Below are 7,784 nucleotides of genomic sequence, written 5' to 3'. Positions count from 1 at the left end.
AAAGAAATAAATATTGTATTTAAACATCACAATTAAATCATTTCCCTTCCCCCTTCCCTCTGCCTCATGGAAAAGTCTGTCTGTGGCTGATTGATTTACAATAGAGCCAGTATGATGACTTGAAAAGCAGAGAATGAAGTCAGCTTACAGCAAATTAAGTTCATGAGGAAAAAGGAGTGGGATAGGGACATGCTGGAGCCTCATCCACAAGGATCAGAAAGAGAAGGTGGTGAACCTGTCTGGAAAGCCTTGGGGTGCAGCCAAGTGTCAGAGGGAGTACCTAGTGGGTGTGAAGAACTCAGATATGTATCAGGCTGACTCCAGGACCCTGTGGGCAAAGAGAACAGGGTACGCAGGAAGTGGTGTATTTGTTCAGGTGAGTATTTGGGTGAACCAGCCGTTGACGTCTGAGGAAGTTCAGCCAAAGGCAGGAGGAACCCAACTATTTGGCTAGGGGACCATTTAATAATTCACCAAAAATTTGTAGAGACAGTAATTTACAGTAATGGCCCAGATATGGACTTTCTCCTCAAAAACTTTTTTTTTTGAGTCTTGGAAGATGGTGGTAAACCCTATATGTAAACAAATTAGAAAGTGATGTGTTAAAAAAATAATTACTCAAAGTGCTAGGAATTATAGAATTAATTTGACTTTGGGGAAAGTAAAATATTAGAGATGTCTTTTGGAAAGCCTATCTTGGGATCCTAAATAGCAGTATTACGAGAAGGGAAAGTGCGTAAAATTGTAGTATTAGGCAATAGAAAATTCAGATTGGTGTTCCTGAGTAACCACTGACCAAACACCAATTAGGTTAAGCTAAACTCCTTTTATTCTCCCTTCTAGTATCTTAACTAAATACACTGCTGCCTATTTGGCCCTTCCCAAACACTTTATTGTAAAAATTATATAATAATAATACTAATTACAATAAAGAAGACAACACAATGTGGTTTCTTTTCTATTTTAACAGCTTTATTGATATTTAAATGATATACAAGAAACTGCCCATATTTAAAATATGTAATTTGGTAAGCTTTGCTATATGCATACTCCTGTTAAACTATCACCATAATCAAAATAAGGAGTATTATCTATCGCTTTAAAAAATTTCCTCCAGTCCTTTTTTAATCTCTACCTTTCACATCTACCCTTCACCTACTCCGTCCCAAAGCCACCACTGATCTGATGTCTGTCACTATCAGTTTGTCAGACATTAGTTTGTATCCTAGAGTTTCCGGTAAGTTGAAGTATAGTGTATCCATTTTTTGTTCTGGCTTCTTTTACTCAGCATATTATTTTGAAACTTACCCATGTTAAAGTATGTATCAATAGTTCTTTACTTTTAATTGCTGAGTAGTATTGCATCGTGTATCACTTATTTTTAGGTCTATCATCTTTTGTTTCCTTTTCAACTCCTTTCTTATTGACATGCTTATTATAAAAATCTTCATAATGTTGCAAATGGGCAAAGAAACAGGAAAAATCAGTTACAGAAAGCTTTAGCATTAAAAACCAACCTACGAAACTAAACAAAACCTCCTGAAAACTAGAGAGTCTTCATGATTGTCAAAGTAGTAAATCTTTCTATTTGAGGTGCTTTGACAGACATAGAGGGGCTACTATTTTAGTCTGGGTGGCCTTGCCTAGAGCCCTCTAAACTGCACAATTCAGTGGCGCCTATTCAGCCTTCCAAAGACTGTCATGTAATCTATTTTGCTTATACAAATGATCTCAATGAGGGGAGATTATGAAATGAGGCAAAATGTTAAATCTAGAAAGACAAGGGGGAATACATTAAAAGTAAGGTCCTGGAAAGCCACAGGCTAATAGCTACCAATAATATTTTTAAAACAGTATTACCCCAAAGTGAATGTCATGAGCACTGATGGGGAATGCAATTTTAATGACATGTGTTTTCAGGAGTATTTCTACTGTTGAAACAAACATTTCTTTTTAAAACAGTGAAAAATCCTTAGGTGTTCTCCATCTGCCATGGGAAACACTCAGCAGCTGCTTCTTTTATCCTAGCAAAGATCAACGTGACCTTGGCCAACCAGCTTGTACTTTGAAGAGTGTATTTTGTGAAACTTGTGAGTAGAGAAGAATTCATGCTTGGCAGAATTTGTTGTCTCTTTTGCTCAGTATCTTACCATGATTAATCCCCAATCCATCTTTCTCTGCTGCTGCTGTTGCTGCTGTCAGTCTCATATTTCTTCTCCATAACACACACTGTTCAAATGTTGCTGGATTCTGGCTGGGTGTGACCTTTTATGGGGCACTGCTGCCTCCTATCAGGCTTTTATGGGCATGTTGGTTTATGCACATGTGCAGGCATTCTGACCTTGTGACCTCCAGAATAGATTCTAAGAGAACAACTGTATCTGACTTTTCTGACATTTTGGGCACCCAAAGTCTTCCCAAGTGCATAGGTGCAAAGAATACTCCCTTGTGGTTTGGATTTACATTCTTCTCACATCAGAAGAACTCATCTCGGAGAATGTGAAGCCAGGTCAGAATTGCTAACATAACAACAGCGTTGCTGGCAGCCTTTCAAGTTGTTTTGCATAAATTTGAGCATGAGGCAGTGTTTTCACAACATCTTTCCCTTTTTATTGTGGTTTGAGCAGTGCAAATATTTGAATTATACTTTTTGATATAACCAAGTCTGCAGAAAGGGCAATAGCTAACAAAACTCTGGAAAACTTTGAAGCCATTTTTTAAAAGTCCTTCTCAGATCTGGTCTTTTTTCCTTTCTGAATCCTGAATCTTATTGTTAGGTAAACCTAACTAATTAAAAAGAGAAATCCATATTATGATATTTCTAGTACTTTTAGTTTGTATTTTCTGTACTGACAGTTTACGGATAGTGAGTAGTTTACAAAGGTGAACATTCTAATATGACTAAAGATGCAACAAAAGTTTTTAAAATTATTGCCAAATAAGCTGCTTTTCTGCCATAAATAAAACCCTAAAATCAGATTTTAAAGTTTTAAATGCCAAGTTAAAATAATTATGAATCTAGTGTTCCCTACTTCCACCCATTTCCTGTTTCGGATCTGGGTTTTGCCCTTGACTGCCTATTCTATCAGGATGAAATGGGGCACCACGCCCCATTTCCTTTTGTTCCTCTTGACATTTACCCGTATTTTCTTTTCCTAAATAAGCTTTCTCTTTCTGTTTTCAAAATTGAATACTTTTCCCATCTTAGTCAAACACCTACTTTCACTCTTTGTTCTGATGGCTGATAAAGTCACCCACACTCAATTCTTTCTCCAATACTATACTCAAAAGTGTGATTTTTTTTCTATCCACTTATATTTTCCCACTTTGAGAGCTCTACTCATGTTTCTTCCCCACTGATGAACCCAAAAGAAAATGTTTGCCCTCACATGGCATATCCAAAGTGACATCAGATCTGCTATGGTTCGGGGATAGGACAATGAGGAGACGCATCACATGACATTATGGACAGCTATACTAAAACTTCAGAATTGGAAGAAACACATCATCAAGACCTAAAAAATATGATTTATACTTTTTTATACATTGTATGAGAATCCAAAGTCAGTGAAACTATATAGAGTGGTTCTCATTATCACTGATGGTTTGTGCAGCTTATAAAATGGAGAGTATCGAGTAAATCCAAAGACTGGGCCAAGAAGATAAAAAAGCACATTGTGCCACATTCTGAAGTGAGATATACAATAATTTGGGTCCTGATATTTAAGTGAAAGTCAGAAAGATTCTATTTATGGATAATGACATAGTTTCTGATTTACTATTTCTATTCAAGATGCAGGGATCTTCCTGGGCTAGTATATGTATCTGGAAAGAAGAGGGAGATTCTTAAAATATAGCATAGCATTAATTTAGCAATATTCAAGTGATGGCACATATCACATGACAGTACAATGCATTTATAACTAGACTGAACTCTCCAATAACAGAGTGACAGCTACATATTTGTTACATATATATGAATCCTATTATTACTATATTTTGGTAATAGATCCTTAAATAGACATTATAGAAAGTAAAGCAGTTTGTTATACTTGCTTTTACTTTTTTTTTTATAAATTAGGTGATAAAATCATCTACTTCATTTCAATATGTTAATATTCACATTTAAAGATTACCACAACATTGTTAAGCTACAAAAGTTAAATCATAGTTATTCCTTACACATTACCTAGGACTTATTCAGGTTTTATTTCCTGCTGAAATGGTGCGACTTAAGATTTTAGAATAAGTGGTAAAATGCACATTCAAATGCACAACTTTAACATGTGTATTTTGTGCACACACAGTTACAAAAACAAGAGTATTTCATGTTATCATTAACCCAAAGTAACCTACTTATGCACCATCTTTGTTGATAGGATTTTAGTTCATGAAGTTTCAGATTTTGTTCTCTTGATCAAAGCACCCTCAAATATCATTTTAAAGCCTGACAATTATTTTCTTGTAAAGAGGGTGTTATATGTATCAAAAATAGACCTTCAAGTTTTTTATAGAATTATCTTGTAATGCTAAATGGTGGCATCATTAGCATATCATTATAACATATATAATTATACATAAATGATATGCTATACACTTTCGACATCTTTTATGTATATGAGTGTCAGGTACAGACTACCTATTAACAAAGCCAGGTAAAATTAAAATAGACCTATTATCATTATTACCTTTTTAACTTACAATTTATTCTTCATTTTTGGACCGAATTTTGTACAATGGAAGCATACCAGAAATAAGTCAACAATAGACGGCTAAGAAGAGGCAACGAGATAATTGTTCCATCTTGCCTGGTGAACCCTTAAATCAACAAAGGAGCCCGCCCCTCTGGCTAATCACCCAGTGTGTGTTCTGTGCCTGACAAGAGAGCACAGAAGTGCATCTTTGCTGCGGGAGTTCTCTCATTTTCTAATTCAAATATTTGCAACACAAAGTGAATAAACCTGAAAAATGCCAAAGAAGAATTTGGGTATCTATACTTTGGGGTGCCATTTAGAACTAAGCTAGTCATGAAAATATTCTGTACCAACAACTGCAGTTATCATTTCTGCACGCTGCCAGCAAGCAAGGCAGACAGATGCAAAGGAAACGTCCTTATAATTTTCTGGAATGTAGACACTAAGCGCAAATTGAACCTCTGGCAGACGGCAGAAAAGGTGACTTGACAATGAGTTTAAAACAATTGAAGTGATATTCTGATTCATTCATTTCCACAATTTTGTTTATTTCATGGAAAGCCCGGAGGATTGGAACATGGACATAAAGGAGGACAACCTAAGACTGCAAGTTTAGTCTTCCGAAAGGTTGCATTTAGGAGCAGGCTGCCTGAGGCTGCCCTTTCTTTCTCACTTTTTGCATCTAGGAGGCTGAAGGGTCTTGCAGCCTACGCAACTCCCATGAGGCAGGGACAGGCCTGCCCCTTGTTTAGTAATCCCTGGTTTTCTGATCACTATCCTCTAGCCAGCGTTTGGATTCACCTTTTCTTTCGTGTCCCTTTGGGCAACCGAGGCTACTGGGGCCCTGGTCCTGAACCCCGAACGGAGGGTAACAAGCGATTCACAGTAAGGAAATAAGTGTGGCTCCTGGGAGCTGCGCTAGCCATCCAGGAGCTGAGAGAGACCTGCAGGATGATTTTCTTCTTTCCTCTGGCAGGAGTCAGGACAAGGGGTGTAGATCCGGCTCAATTTTTCTGCTTTGGTCAATGGGATGATGAAATAGAAAAAAAAAAAAAAATGCCCTTTCACTCAGACTACTGAGACTTAGGAGGCTGTCCAGCTAGAAGGTTGGGAATTGCAAAACGGTAGGGCAGGGGCCCACGGGGACGGGGACGGTTGGGGTCTCTTTGTTTAGCGCTTCTCTCATCCCTTAACTCAGGCTAGGCTAAATTTCTAGCGACGAGCGTGCTTGAACGCAGACAGGTGGGGTTCTTGGAAAGAACACATAGGCAGAGCTTCTGAGCCCCCGAATTATCTTAAGATAGGAGTTCCTGAGCCCTGAACAAGAGGCTACCTGGGGTACAGCGATTGATCTCCGCACCGTGCAGCTGGGAAGGGAAGGCGCTGTTGACCTTTCGGAGAGCAAGTTAATAACTCAGTCGAGTTGATCAAGTGACGTTCTTTCTGAAAGGGATCGTCTCCTGGGCCCCTTTTCTCTCCTCAGTCGGCATTTAGCAGATAGAGAGGCAGGGCAAATTCTTCTCTCAACGTGAAGTCACAAAGAATTGATGAGTTTAAATAGCATGGATCCGAAGTCGTAGATAATTCTAAACACACCCGTGCCAGAGTTCACACGCTAGTTCACCTAAACGGAGTCGGAACAGACAGCAACCTTCAAAATTGTCCTTAAAATCACTCTCAAACGTACTGGGCATTTACTGGGATTTGGGGGGGTTTTCTTCAGCTTTCAAACTACTATTACACGCAGAATATACTGTTAAATACCACCAATGACTGCCCACCTCCCTTTAAAAGTAGCCCCCATCCACGCACCATTCAGCTTACACGAAACTGTCCTGTCGTGCCTTCGCCGTCAGTTTAATTCATAAAGTAGCTGTAACTCTTGACATCACCTCCGCAGCCCACCTGAGGTCTCCTTTCCAGGACACCTTAGGAGGCTGTTATTCAGGCGCTGAATTCTGAGACTTAAAGGAAGGTTACTTGAGGCATCTTGGTAGATTTCCGGGCTTCCAACTCCCTCCCCTGCTTGGCTGGTAATTTTCTGCTGCTCCTCCTCCTCCCCCACTTGACCTCCTCCAAGGTACCTTCGCCTCCCCTCCCCCGCTCGTCCCCAGTAAACCTCCAGCGGGTGGGGGAAATCAACCCTTTGGCGCTAAAGCTAAATTCAGAGCTGCCCGTTGGACAGGTCTGCAGTGGGGGAAAGGCTGTCCATCCTTTCAGAATGATCAACTAGATGGAGGTAACTTGTTCCAGGTTTCCCAAGATCTTGGGTGGACCCGTGAATGTTTTGCTAGATTCAATGCGAATGTAGATTTCAGCTGAACCGCTCAGGACTTGGGAGATAGCTGTTTCACCTCTCCAGACTGCAACCACTTCCGCGAGAACCTGATACATTTAATGAGGCTTTGCCAAATGTATGGGTCAGCGCATCCTTGGGCCAGCACCACTTGGGTCAGCACACTGCACTCACTAGCACCAACCTGGGCTCCACGCAGCAGAACTCGGGTTAAAAATCGTCTGTTCCTGGTCATTTAGGAGTTCTAGGGAGCAGGGAGAAGCAAGAAAAAGGTTTCACTTGACACTGCCAGCCGCTTTTGATAAGTCATAGTAAACACTTTCAGAAGCACAATTTGAAAGGGAGGATGCAAATTTCTGTCCTCGGTTGGCCGAACTCCTCCCTGCAATCAGCTGCGGACCTTCACACGTTGTTCAGGACTGAATTGAGGTTTGTGGCTTCGCAGCTGCCCGGCTGCCGGGAGCATGAAATTCTATCTCGGCTGAGAACCGAGCAACAGACTGCACAAGAACGGTGCCTTCTGGGCTTTCGTCTGCCAAGAAATACCAGAAACGCTGTTGTCTGAAACAACTACCTGAACTAAGTAAGGCTAGGAAGCTCTGCGTGCGGAGAAAATTCTTGCTAATTCACCCAGACTGTTTAACTAGTTAATAAAGCAATTGACACTCAACAAAACCCCAATCGCAGCAGGAGTCCTAGGCATCAGAATAAGAACCACAACTAAAGGTTTGTTGTTGTTGCTAACAACTGCCTTTCTGATCATTGTTTAGTATTTTTTTTTTAAGTTAAAGAAG

The sequence above is a fragment of the Sapajus apella genome, unplaced genomic scaffold (assembly GCF_009761245.1).
Source record: "Sapajus apella isolate SASKATOON/1434 unplaced genomic scaffold, GSC_monkey_1.0 scaffold1, whole genome shotgun sequence".
In the NCBI taxonomy this organism is placed as follows: domain Eukaryota; kingdom Metazoa; phylum Chordata; class Mammalia; order Primates; family Cebidae; genus Sapajus; species Sapajus apella.
This window is presented reverse-complemented; position numbering follows the sequence as displayed.